Genomic DNA, 14,703 nt, shown 5'->3' on the forward strand with positions numbered 1-14,703 from the left:
ATACAATATAATCAATTTTGATAAACATTACATGGACATTTGAAGAAAATTATGGTCTCTTCTATATCCAAAGTTATGCACATACATTGTGTTGGTTGATTTTTTAATTTAATTCTGGATGCTTGATTTGTAAAAATGACTATGTGAGAAAAGTTATTTTCCCAACAATTACTTACAAAATTTCATATTCTTCTTGAATTTCAAATAGCTTTGTTTCATTTTCAGTGCTGTGTTATTTGTAGCATAAAGTTCATAAAATATATACCCTTAATGTAGATCCATACTTTTTAATCAGTTAAAAATAATTCACTTTGCCTGTATCATATACTTTGCTTTGATTTCCACAAGTATGCTATTAATGTTGCTGCTCTTGCTTTTTGGTTTGTGTCATCTGGTGTATCTTTCCCTGTTCCTTTAATGTTAACCTTTGCTTATAAATTTTTAAGATATGAGTCTTATAGCATAGAATTGCTTATGTAACATAGAAATCAGCAAAGGATTGGATTTTGTTTTTTAGACAAGCCTAAAGGTCTTATTTTTTTAGTCAAAGAACTGAATGATCTCACTGTTATTATGAAAAAAAATAGATTTGTTCTTACTTTATACTATTTTTTACACTTCTTTTTAGAAAACATTTTCTTCTTCTCTTTCTTTATCTTATCTCATAGAAGCCCTGGAAAGTGAGAGTACTTAAATTTGCCTGTGTTCCTTATGGATATGGAACTTTTTCATCATGTGTACTTAGTGCTGGACTGTGTTTTTAATACTTTTTTTTTTTTTTTGCTTTTTCCTATTCTTTTTCTCTTCCTATATTTTGCTGAACCTGCTAAGTTTTTTTTATCTTTATTCTCATTCCCATTTGTGAGTTATATATTATATTTTTACTCTGCAAGTGCTACATCCTTCTTTCAGTGTCGTGAATACAATTATATAATAGTTCCCTGTAAGTACCATATGAGACTCAACATAATTTTACTTCCTCTCATGCTTACCTTTGCCCCCCAACGCACATGCATGCACACACTTTTTTATTGTAATAAAAAGTAAATAATATAAATAAATAAATAAATAATAAATAAAAATAAATATTAAAAATTTTTTAAGGAGGTGAGTAATAGAGCTAGGCTAGCTTTGAATTCTTGGATAGACATCTTTTACTTTTAAAAACTAATTGAGCATGCTCCATTGTCTTCTATTATATATGGTTGTGTGAGAGAAGTCTGATGTCAACCTGATTTTCTTTTTCATTTTATTTATTTTTTAAATTTTATTTTTGAAAGAGAGACAGAGTATGAGAGGGAGAAGGGAAGACAGAGAAGGAGACATAGAATCTGAAGCAGGCTCCAGGCTCTGAGCTCTCAGCACAGAACCTGACACAAGGCTTAAACTCACGGACTGTGAGATCATGATCTGAGCCAAAGTCGGACACTTAGCCAACTGAGCCACCCAAGCGCTCCATCTTTTTCATTTTAGATGATGTTTCTTACAGTATACAAAGCAACAATGAATTAGTTATTGAATTCATAAAATTTAACATGGATACAATGCTATCATGTAATATACAGTCTTTTAAAAAAAAATTTTAATGTTTATTTTTGAGAGAGAGAGAGCAAGGGAGGGGCAGAGAGAGGTAACTCAGAATCTGAAGCAGGCTTCAGGCTCCAAGCTGTCAACACAGAGCCCACCGTGGGGCTTAAACTCACGAACCACGAGACCATGACCTGAGCCAAAGTCGGATACTTAACCGACTGAGCCACCCAGGCACCCCAATATACAGTCTTATAGTCAAATGTTGCCATTTATTTTGATACTATCCTATTATAGAATTTATTTTCTGTAAGTTTCAGTCAAGAATCATACATTGCCTTTAGTTATCATGTAAGATTTTTTGAAGTGATCTGCTCTTTCTTGATGTACATCTGTTTCATAAGGAAATATTTGATATGATTCCTCAGAAGGAACCCCTTATTTATATGTACGTATGATGATCTTTCTCTGTTTTCTCATCATAAAGAGCAGTTCTATAAATACCCAGTGTCAGGAATTCAGAATTTTCGGGGAAGATTATATAGGTCCATAAAAAAATTTAAACCCAGAGAAGAGGAAATGGAAAGTTTATTTTTTCTCTAGTTTTAATATACTCAATTGAGGTACTCTTATCTCTATAACTTCAGAAAACAATTGTGTCTTCCTTTCTTCAACATCACTCTTAAAAAAAACAATTTCATTTGTCACTCACCGTAGTTATAGAGCATTATGTGAAATCCAGTTAAGAATACAAGGGGCGCCTGGGTGGCGCAGTCGGTTAAGCGTCCGACTTCAGCCAGGTCACGATCTCGCGGTCCGTGAGTTCGAGCCCCGCGTCAGGCTCTGGGCTGATGGCTCAGAGCCTGGAGCCTGTTTCTGATTCTGTGTCTCCCTCTCTCTCTGCCCCTCCCCCGTTCATGCTCTGTCTCTCTCTGTCCCAAAAATAAATAAACGTTGAAGAATACAAAATAAGTGTAAGTTGAGGTTGAATAGAAACAGTCGTATAGGTAAGGCAATTAGAGAGCAATGGAAAGAAATGGTAAACGCTTATGGAAAGCTCAAAGCCTTGGGACTGAAAAGTTGGATAAGATTTTAGTAATAAGGAAAATATTCCTAGTGAGAGTTTAATGAATACAGATCATTAAAATTTGGTTGGAGTATGACCGTATGAGGCATTTTGTAAAACCCATTCCTTTCTTGAATTCTACCAGAAAAAAACCCAGATATATATTATATATATATATTTATATTTATATTTATATTTATATTTATATTTATATTTATATAAAATATACATGTATAAATTGACCAATTCAGGGGTGCCTGGATGGCGCAGTTGGTTAAGCAGTTAAGCATCCAACTTTGGCTCAGGTCATGATCTCACAGTTGATGAATTCAAGCCCCACATCACATGAGCTTGAGCCGCACTATGGGATTCTCTCTCTCTTCCTTTCTCTCTCCCTCTCTCTGCCCCTTGTGGGATTCTCTCTCTCTCTGTCCCTCACTCACTTGTACACTCTCTCTCTCTCTCAAAAATAAATAAAAAAGTAAATAAGTTGATCGGTTCATCCAAGGTATCAAATATGTCCTAAGGTGTTATTAATAGTCTGGATTTGGGGCACCTGGGTGGCTCAGTTGTTAAGCATCCGACTTCAGCTCAGGTCATGATCTTGCAGGTCCATGAGTTTGAGCCCTGCATTGGGCTGTGTGTTGACAGCTCAGAGAGCTGGCGCCTGCCGGAGATTCTGTGTCTCCCTCTCTCTCTGCCCCTCCCCCACTCACACTCTTTCTCTCAAAAATGAATAAATGTTAAAAACAATTTTTTTAAGTCTGTATATGAATATACAGTCTTTTTAAAGTCTGTAAAGTTTATGTATATACCCATAATGGTTTTTTGTTTGTTTTGTTCATCAGTCTTGCTAGATTATCTTCATCATTTCTCACCTTGTTTCCTACAGTTACTCTGGTTTTATCTTACTTCTTTGATTAAAACATTTGATCGATTTTTAATCATTTTTCTAATTTAATAAATGTGTTTGCGGCAATGTTTTTACCACTACTTTAAGCAATTAAGCAGACCTTTTGAAATCAAATTAATTAAGGTATAATTTAAATAAAATCAAATCATCTTTTTAGTGTGCTATTCTGAGTTTTGACAAATTTACCTATTCATTTAACTACCACCACAGTTAATTTATAGAACTTCCATCACCCGCAAAAATTTCCTGTATCTCTTTGTAGTCAACCCCTCTCCTTCAGTCCCTGGCAAGTACAAGAAAAAATTGGGGAAGTCCACAAATACATGAAGGTTAAACAGCATGCTACTAAACAATGAATGAGTCAACCAAGAATCAGAAAAGAAATTTAAAAATACATGGAAATAGGGGCGCTTTGGTGGCTCAGTCGGTTGAGTGTCCGACTTCAGCTCAGGTCATGATCTCACAGCTCGTAAGTTTGAACCCCATGTCAGGCTCTGTGCTGACGGCTGAGAGCCTGCAGCCTGCTTTGGATTCTGTGTCTCCCTCTTTCTCAGCCCCAACCCACTTGCATTCTGTCTCTGTCTCTCTAAAAAATAAACAAAACATTAAAAAAATTTTAAAATACATGGAAACAAATGAAACTGAAAACAGTGGTCCAAAACTTTTGGGATGCAGCAAAAACAATCCTAAGAAGGAAATATCAATCAATATAAGCCTACCTAAGAAGCAAGAAAAATCTCAAATAAACAACCTAACCTTTCACCTAAAGGAGCTAGAAAAAGAGTAACAAAGCCTAATGCCAGCAGAAGGAAGGAAATTATAGAGATTAGAGCAGAAATAAATGATATAGAAACTAAAGAAACAATAGAACAGATCAATGAAACCAGAGCTGGTTCTTTGAACATATTAATATAAGTCAGAAACCTCTTGCCAGACTTATCAAAAAGAAAAGAGAAAGGACCCAAATAAATAAAACCACAAATGAAAGAGGAGAAATGACAACCAACACTACAGAAATGCAAACAATTATGAGGGAATATTATGAAAAACTATATGCCAACAAACTGGATAACCTGGAAGAAATGAATACATTCCCAGAAACATATAAACTATCAAAACTGAAACAGGGAGAAATAGGAACCATGAAAAGCCCAATAACCAGCAAATAAATCGAATCAGTAATTATGTATGCTTAATAGGAATTCCCTATTTTTTGGAGCTGGGTTTTTTTTAATATACAGCTATTAGGAAAGCTTATTAATATGTTGTCTCTTACATTCATACATTCTTTTAGCTAGTACCTGCCTGGAAAGTCTTTTGCAATCTTTTTTATTTTTATACCACCAAACCATTTTGTTCTAGGTGTGTCCCATCTGAGCATAATAAAGCTGGAGTTATTTTTCTAAGCCCACTTTGATAGTATTTTTCTTTTAAGAAGTTAATTTAATACATTTATGATTATTGTAGTCATAGACACATTTGGACCCATTTTTATTTTGCTTTTTTATTTCTTTCTTTTTCATCCTTTTTTTCTCCACTCTGCTAGTTTGGAAGCTATCAAGTCTGCATTTCTTTTAATTATTACCCATGAATTTTTAATATCTATAAGTACTATAGTATTTTCTCACGAAACTTAAAATCGCTTAGAATATTCTCTCCCTAAATAATCTCCACATTTTATCTGTTACCTTTCTTTACACATGTATTTAGAATTGTAATTTCTCCTTGGTGTTTTGTTGGTTTTATTGTATTTAAAAAAGTTTTTTTAATGTTTATTTAATTTTGAGAGAGGGAGAGGACATGAGTGAGGAAAGGGCAGAGAGAGAGGGAGACACAGAATCTGAAGTAGGCTCCAGGCTTTGAGCTGTCAACACAGAGCCTGACATGGAGCTCAGACTCATGAACTGTGAGATCTTGACCTTAGCCAAAGTCTGACACTTATTAGCCACCCAGTTACTCCTGTTGGTTTTATTCTAAAACACACATTAGTTTGATTTCTGTGCTCACATTTTTCTCTTATATCCCATGCCTTTCCACAGTGTTCAGTTTTGGGGTTTTTTGTTTTTGTTTTCTTTTTATTTTGGAGGGGTTTTTTTGGCTATAAGAAATAATTTCAACAAACATGTCTAGCAATAAACTAGTTTTCATAGGCCTAAAAATATCTTTATTTTGGCCTCACTATTTGATGGTAATTTAGTTCATTTAAATGTTTAGGTTACAGTTATTTTTCCATCAGTACTTTGGAGATACTACTCTAGTATCTTCCAGAATCTTTTGATATAGATAAGAAGCCTGCCAATTAATTATTGTTACTTTACAGATAATCTTCCCCCCCACCCCCCACCTCTCTGTCTCTCTCTCTCTCTCTCTCTCTCTCTCTCTCTCGGTATTAAGATTTTCTCTTGGAGTGCCTGGGTGGCTCAGTTGGTTAAGTGTCCGACTCTTGATCTCATTTCAGGTCTCGATCTCAGGGTCATGAGTTCAAGCCCCACATTGGGCTCCACACTGGGCATGGAGCCTACTTTAAAAAAAAAAAAAAAAAAGCCTTTCTTATTAACCTTGATTTTTGCATTTGCTATATGAAAGGTTGAGGTGTGAATTTATTTTCATGTATATTTCTATAGATTCAACGATTATGATGCTTTTAATCATGGGTATCATACTGACCTTTAGTACTGGAAATATTTCAACCATTATATATTCAAACATTGCATACCTGCCATGCCTTCTATCTTCTATTTCTGAAAATTTTGTTTGGATATATGTTAAAGCATCTATCCTCCATGACTCTTAGCTACTCTTTCCCAGTTTTCATCTCTTTGTATCTCAGTGTCTTATTCTTTGTGATTTTCTCAAATCTGTTTTCCAGTTTATTGTGTTTTCTCCTATATCCAGTTTAGAATTTCTGGTGTCTACTAATGTTTTCTTTTTCAGTTAATTCAGTATTTTCATTTTCTTTTTTTTTTAATGTTTATTTATTATTGAGACACAGAGAGAGAGAGCATGAGCAGGGGAGGGGCTGAGAGAGAAGGAGACACAGAATCTGAAGCAGGTTCCAGGCTCTGAGCTGTCAGCATAGAGCCCAGCACGGGGCTCGAACTCATGAACCACGAGATCATGACCTGAGCCGAAGTCGGACGTTTAACCGATTGAGCCACCCAGGCACCCTGAGTATTTTCATTTTCAAAGATGTTTCTTATGTATTTTTATATACATATATTCTTGTCTTATGACTTTGTTTCATATTTTCTCATTCTTTTTACAGATATTATTCCTTTATTTCTTTGAGAATCTTAAAACCTCATTTTTAAGATGTTTTCTGATTGCTCTGTGTATGTATTTGTTTTGCATATTTCTTTTTTTTTTAACTTTATATACTCTATTAATTGTTGAGGTTTTATCTTTCTTTGCTTTAAGTTTTCCTCATGTGCATTGGAAATCAGCTTGCAGGCTTGTATTGAAAAGAAAACTTTTCTCTCTCATCTCCTCTTTTTCTGCTCATTCTAATCATTGAGTAAGTAGGAACAGGAGGGTCTTGTCCTATATTTTAGGAGGTTGGCTTTGTCTTCATCTTCTGGATCCCTGGGTTTGCATAAGCTTTAGCTGAACTTTTTCCAGTCTCTTTTTCAAAGTTTGGTGAATCACTCCTCAGTGCAGATTTCATGCAGTGAGACTGGCTGAACTCTCTTGCCAGGTGTTCTTTTTCATCTCCACTACCATAGAATGTCAACCCCTGGTGTCTCTGTCTGCTACCAGACCTGGAACTTAACAAGTCTACACCACCAGCCTTACTTATTGCTTTGTGTTCTGTTACATGGGGATTTTTATTTTTAGTACACATATATCTTTTGAGCCACCTGGGTGGCTCAGTCGGTTAAGCATCCGAGTTTGGCTCAGGTCATGATCTCATGGTTCATGAGTTTGAGCCCCACGTCGGGCTCTGTGCTGACAGCTCGGAGCCTGGAGCCTCTTCAGATTCTGTCTCCCTCTTTCTCTGCCTCTCCCTGCTAACACTCTGTCTCTCTCTCTCTCTCTCTCAAAAATAAATAAACAGTAAAAAAAATTTTTTTAGTACACATACGTCTTTTGATTTTTTTCTCTCTGTACTTTATAATACTATGTATTTGAAACAGACGAGTCTCTAATGTGTTTCCAGTGCCATCTTGATTACAAGTCCTATTGCCATAGTTTTCACATAAGAATTTGGAAATTAGGTTATGAATCTTTGACAAACCTATCATCTTTGATATCTATAAGATTCTTTCTGCTGCCTTGTTTGATGCACAGTTATGTGCATCCAAACAAGAGTATAAATGCTAATTCATATTCCAGGAGTGTGAGTTCTAAACTCAAAATGAATGGATTTAAATTGTGTCATTGGTATTTACTTCCTGTGTGACTAAAACTTTCAAAGACTTTTGTTTCCTCATCTGTATTTGTGAGTTTGGACCTACCTCATAGACATCTGTAAAGGATTAAATATGGTAACATAAAAATTAGCATAATATGTGACTCTCAGGAAGCTCTCAGTGAATGTTAGTTATTGGTACAGTAGTGCAGTTGCATGATATGTACATTTAGTTGTAGAAATTCACCTGTAGTCATTCTTTTTTGTGAAGTGCATGTAACATAAAATATTCAGGTATATACCTATTTATGTAATATAGTTTATGTAATATATTAATTTGTACTTTGAAATTTAATAGAACCAGGGTTGCTGAACCACCCATATTACATGTTTTTTACTTGGTGAATGTTTTAATGATCTCTAAAGATACTTTTTACTACTGGATATTTTTCCTTACAAACCACCTTTTTTTTTATGTTTATTTTATTTTTGAGAGAGAGAGAGAGAGAGAGAGAGAGACAGAGCACGAACGGGGGAGGAGCAGAGAGAGAAGGAGACACAGGATTCAAAGCAGGCTCCAGGCTCTGAGCTGTCAGCACAGAGCCCAATGCAAGGGCTCGAGCTCATGAACAGTGAGATCATCACCTGAGCCTAAGTCGACACTTAACCAACTGAGCCACCCAGGTGCCCCATTACAAACCAACTTTAAGACTTAACCTTCTCATCAGATATAACTATCACTAGTTATGTCTAAACTAGTCATATGTGTATTTATGGCAGGCATTAATAATTTTATGCATTATATATGTATATATGTATATATACATATATACATTTGTATATTTGCATATATACATATACATACTTATACATATATACAAATATATATGTATACAAATATACATATTTATACAAATATACATATATATGTATATAATGATATATATGCATTATATATGTGCATATATGCATTATATATTTGTATATATACAAATACACAATACATATTTGTATATATACAAATTTATATATATACAAATACATAATGCATATATGCACATATATAATCCATATATATACATATATATATGTATATATATATAACTGTGTGATCATTGAAAATCATTTGGTCTCAGAATCAAATCTGGGGTCCAGTCTGGCCTCTGCCTATCTGCCAATCTCTGGAGGTAAGATCTTATCTAACCGCCTCGCCTCTCTGAACCTCAGTTTCCTAATTTATAAAACAAAGTTAATAATTGCCACATACCAGAGTGTAAAGATCAAATGAAATGAGATGGGAGAGTTCAATCTATAAATTGTAAATCACTCTAAAAGTATAAGCTATGAATGCTTCTTGTCATTTGTAGCAGCTTTACAGAGCTTCTATGGAAATCAGGTAACCCTGAGGCTGGAAAGTTTGTTTCACTTACAAATCATTCTGTACAGTGAGGGTTCTATGAAGAATGATTCTTAGGGGATGGTAGTGAAGTAGATATGGATGATCTAGTATTTATCTTTGACAGTTTAACTGCTGAGGCCAAGGTTTTAGAATCCTTCGCTCTTTCAAACACAGCATACAACATTTAGTTCTTAACAATTTGAAACAGAAATAAAGGAATCCTAATTTTAGTTCTGAAATCTGTTGAGTAGGTATTTCCTTCACTCTTCAGATAAAATTATTGCATAACTTTAGTGGACTATGATGAACAAATCTAGGAACTAAGCTGCTTATCCTTAGTGGATGGCTCTTTTTAAGTCACAGTAAATGTATTCTCCACCTAAGTCCCCAGTACAGATTTCCCCTTCCTTCTCCAGACCCAAATGTAGCCAAAATTACTCTAAGTGGAACATGCTTTGTTCTTGCTACAGCATGAGAAAGGTTAAGGTAAAATTGCTGCTTCTGGGAGCAGAGTAAAAGGTTAGCACATAAACATAGCTCCATTCAGCTGCCTATAGTCCCTTTCTTAACTGTCTTAACTTTTCAATGTGGTTCAAAATTCAAAAGAATATTAAAAAGTAGTCACTGAGAATCTTGTTTATACCCCTGTCCCCATCTTCTCCCACCACCAACCCATTCTGGTCAAGGCTATTATTAGTTTCTTGCGTAAACTTTCTTGTTTGTTTATACACATAAACATAACAACATAGATATAGATACAGATATATTCTCACCTTTCTTACAGAAATCGTAGTATAGTGCATATATTATTTTGTACTTTGCCTTCTTTGTTGACCAACTTAGCTTGGAGTTCTGGGTGGAGGGGTTATTTGTTGTTTGTTTGTTGTTAATATTCTTTATTCCTGTGTAGAGCTGCATGGTTTTCCATTGAAAGTATGTCATAGTTTATTTAATCAGCTCCTGGTGGAGGAACACTTGAGTTTTTTTCAATCTTTGGTGACATAAACACTGCTGCAGTGAAAACAAATATTACTGTTGTGTACATGTGTATGATATCTGTAAGGATAAATTTCTGAAGCAGGATTACTAGGTCAGAGAGTAAATACATTAAAAAAAAAAATCTTTATTGTTTCGGGACGCCTGGGTGGCTCAGTTGGTTAAGCATCCGACTTCGGCTCAGGTCATAATCTCATGGTTTGTGAGTTCGAGCCCTGCATCAGGCTCTGTGCTGACAGCTCAGAGCCTGAAGCCTGCTTTGAATTCTGTGTCTCCCTCTCTCTCTCTGCCCCTTCCCTGCTCATACTCTGTCTCTCTCTGTCTCTCAAAAATAAATAAATGTTAAAAAAGATCTTTATTGTTTCAACCATCTCAGAGCAACAGAGTGGGAGCATTGGGGATGGGCCTGTTTAGAATTGTGTAGACAGGCCTGGATTGGTCTGGGCTTCATTACTCCATTGCCATGTGGCTTTAGGCAAGTCACTTCCCCTCTCTTGGAGCCTCGATGTAGTCTTCTGCAAAAACTGGAGACTAGTCTCTGTCTTAATTGGGTAATTATAAAATCAGATGAGACAATGGATGAGAATTGTCAAAACATTGCTCACCTTTAAGGTGCTGTGATCATTAACCTGAAAATGGCCACAACCCTTATACTAGGTTATACTAATATACTAGGTTTACTTGCTCTTTTAAAAAAAATTATCATACAGTAAAACTGATTTCTTTCTTTGGATGTACAGTTCTGTAAATTTTAACACATGCATAGATTTATGTAACCACCACCATATCCAGAATGCAAAATAGTAAATGCATTTTTTTTTAGACTCATTTTTAAGTAATCTCTACACTCAACGTGGGGCTTGAACTCACAGTCCTGAGATCCGGAGTTGCATAGTCCACCAACTGAGCCAGCTGGGCACCCCTAGTAAATGCATTTTTAATTTTAATAAATGTTGGTTAGTTACTCTCCACAAAGATTGTACACCCACACTGGACTCCCCCAAAACAATATATGAGTGACTTTTTCTCACAGCTTTGGCAAAAGATAGATTTGATTGTCTATTTGCTGTGATTGTTTGTTGTTATGGCATTTCCCATGCACAGACATAAGCATTGGACTAGAGCTGCAGCAGCTGTTTGGTCCTTCTTCCCTTGATTAAAGTTGCTTAAGCCTAAAGAAAAATAAATACTAAACAGAGGCCTCATATTTTAATCACATTTTAAAGCAGCTACTTTTCCCATCTGCTCCTGAAACAAATAGACAACTCCATTCACAGCATTCTGTCACTCTGATTAACTAAGGGATAACTGAAGGAAAACAAAACAAAACAAAAAAAGGAGTCTAGATTGTAGTTGTGTATCTTTGAGATTGTAACTATTCTTCACTAAATGTTCGTAAGTTTGGATGCACACATAGCTTCTCTTTTCTCTTCTGCATCCTACCCAATGTCAAAACATTTGGAAATGAAAGCACGATTAAGATCTTACAACTTTGTATTTCCCTGTGTCAACTTACTAAAAGAAAGGATATTAATAAGATTGACACAAGAAGATTGGGCTAAAGTATTGGAAACATTTTCTTCATTATAAGTGTAAATCAACTATACATAACCAAAATAGTATTACTTTATACCAGGTTTGCAAAACCTCTTGCCTACAGGCCAGATTCAGCCAGCAGGCTTGTGTCATTTGTCATATAATCTTTCAAAATTTGGAAATTTTACAGTAAAATTCACATCTCTGACTTTGAATAATCAGAATATCTGGCCACAGGCATCCATATTATCACACAACTGTTAAATGGGGTGTGTACTCTAATTCACTACATTTTTACACATGGCCACTTCAGTCATTTTTTTTCTGCTTATTCTTCAGAATACTCTATACTTTAGTTAAAGTTTTAATTGCTTAAACATCAGCAAACACTTGGTTTTTATTACCAGTATTCTCAAGTTCCCATATAGTATATACCAATAATATTTCAGTTAAAAAAAATGCAGTACTTGTTCTTAAAGTATTTGTTCTTACAAACATGAAATCTGACATTTTATTTAACGGTTGGACTACTTAACATAGGAATTTTTTTTCTCCTCTAAATAAATGAATATATTTTCCTGTCATCTTGGAAAACTATCATTGATTTTTATTACTTTCCAAATGATCCTTGCTTTTCATGTGATAGATTGATTATCCCATATCCATGTCATTTGACTTTTAATATATATCTTTAAAAAGCCTTAGTTGCTGAGAAATGTTACGGCAAAGTTAATCAGAGCTATGATCATATTTCTTCTGGATTTCGATCCCTGAGCTGACGAGCTGACTTACCATATAACTTTTCATTGATTTTAATCTTCCAGACTTTACAGACCTCTGTTTATTTAGGTGAGCTTTAATTACTTGTTCACCCAATACCCTACATTCTGCATCGAAGTCTTTCATGGTATAAACAAAGATTGAAGATGATGGACATTGCTTTCTTTTTAACACTGTATTAGAACTATGGAATGCTTTATTTATGAGCACATGAACTTAAGGTTCACATCTGTGTTAAAAAGGAATTCACTTAATCTGTTTGTATTTATTTTAAGAATCAAAATTCTTTTCATGACTGTCCTGTACTATTATTGTTGTTATCTAAGAATAATCAGTACCGGGACAAGGAATCTAAATGAAATAGAAACTAAAGATGTATAGTAAGTAGTGGGGGCATGGAACGAGAAAAGGAAGGTTTAGTAGGACTTTATTATGGAAAGTGTTAAACCAACAGCTATTTAAATACAGGTTATAATTTTATGTGTAGAAATAATAAAAATCACTAAAGAAGGAATGGCATTTTAATTTTTTTTTTTTGTTATTTGTAACACAGTTGATAACACAATATGACATCCTACCCTTAATGTTTAACTTTCTAGGATGCTGTTAAAGAGGATGCTTCTTTGCAAAAATATTCAGGGTCTTTGTTTTTTCAATTTTCCTAAGGGTCTTTCCACTTTTTTATGTTCAAATTATTCCCCTTTGAAGCACCTATTGAGTCATGATCCTTGCTGATTTTCTCTGTTTCACTTTTTAACTGGTCTAAATGGCTTTATGTGCTATTTGAATAGTCTCAAATATCACTTTCACTGACCTCATGAAATCCTGCATTTTCCTTGATACTGACTTTTGTCAATTTGCATTATATTATTTATAGCCATAAACAGAATCCTAAAAGAATAGATACATTTGCAATGTCCAATGATTTAGAAAAAAACAACTAACAAAACTTGTATCATAATAGGTAAGGACAGGCCCTTTAGTGTTGAAGAGGGAAGAATATTTGAGTAGGAAACAATTAGTGGGTAATGTATGCATTAATCAGTATTTTATAATATGAGAACTTCTGTTGGGTGATGAATATTCAGATAATGGGAACTCTCTGTTTTGTCTTTAGTCTTTCAGATAAGGAACTGTGGCTTTCTGGATGGCAGATTCTGAAGCTTTTCAAGTTTAATGTAAAAGCTTCCCCATCTTACAAAAACTCATCAACTATTTCTTTAAAATACCACAGAAATGTGTTTGTGTATGGGTGTATGTGTGTGTGTAGACTTCAGACTTTGAATAAAAGTGAATTGATTTCTTCAAAGTAATAAGATGGAAATTCATTCACAGCATTGACTAAACTGGGCTGTCATTGTTGATAGTGATATTTATTTAACATGAACAATATTCTACTACCCAAGATATTTTTCTGTGTGATAGATAATAGACCGAAGAATGCAGTGCCAGTTAACTCACTATTACATTACAATAGATGCCCCAAGCACAAATCCATACAATGAAAAAGAAAGCCCTAATGACAGGAATAGATGAAGGACAGGTACATTTAACCACTCACTGCAGGGATGAATTTAGTACATTATTTCACAAGCTAATTTGTTAGAAGTGAGTCTTGAAGTAGAAATGAAAAGGAAAAAAAACAGTAATCTAGAAATGAGAGCAATTAATGCCCATATTAACAGTCAAATATTATAATATATTTCTATTTTCTATATATTTCTATTTTCTATAGAAAATAGTATGCCTACATACTAACTTCTGTAATTAGTAAATAAATCCATCCTAACTTGAGATGATTTCTGTCTCCTCTGAACTTCTAGAAGCTACATTTTCCATGTTGCTTTTTTGACAAATAATTTTGTACCAACCTTGAGACCTTCTGCTTTTTTTTTGAAACTTATTTATTTAAAAAAAATTTTTTAATGTTTATTTATTTTTGAGAGAGAGAGAGAGAGAGAGGGAGACAAAGTGCAGGCAGGGGAGGGGCAGAGAGGGAGACACAGAATCCGAAGCAGGCTCCAGGCTCTGAGCTGTCAGCATGGAACCTGATGCAGGGCTCATACTCACAAACCATGAAATCATGACCTGAGCCAAAGTCAGACAGACACTTAACCGACTAAGCCGCCCAGGCTCCC

The 14,703-nt window shown here is 34.7% G+C and overlaps 1 protein-coding gene across 5 annotated transcripts in view; it reads left to right on the forward strand.

Annotated features, from left to right (window-relative positions):
* MBD5 (methyl-CpG binding domain protein 5) overlaps positions 1-14,703 on the forward strand; it is a 449,013-nt gene that overhangs the window by 265,168 nt on the left and 169,142 nt on the right. The window lies entirely within an intron of this gene.

The sequence above is a fragment of the Leopardus geoffroyi genome, chromosome C1 (assembly GCF_018350155.1).
Source record: "Leopardus geoffroyi isolate Oge1 chromosome C1, O.geoffroyi_Oge1_pat1.0, whole genome shotgun sequence".
Lineage (NCBI taxonomy): Eukaryota > Metazoa > Chordata > Mammalia > Carnivora > Felidae > Leopardus > Leopardus geoffroyi.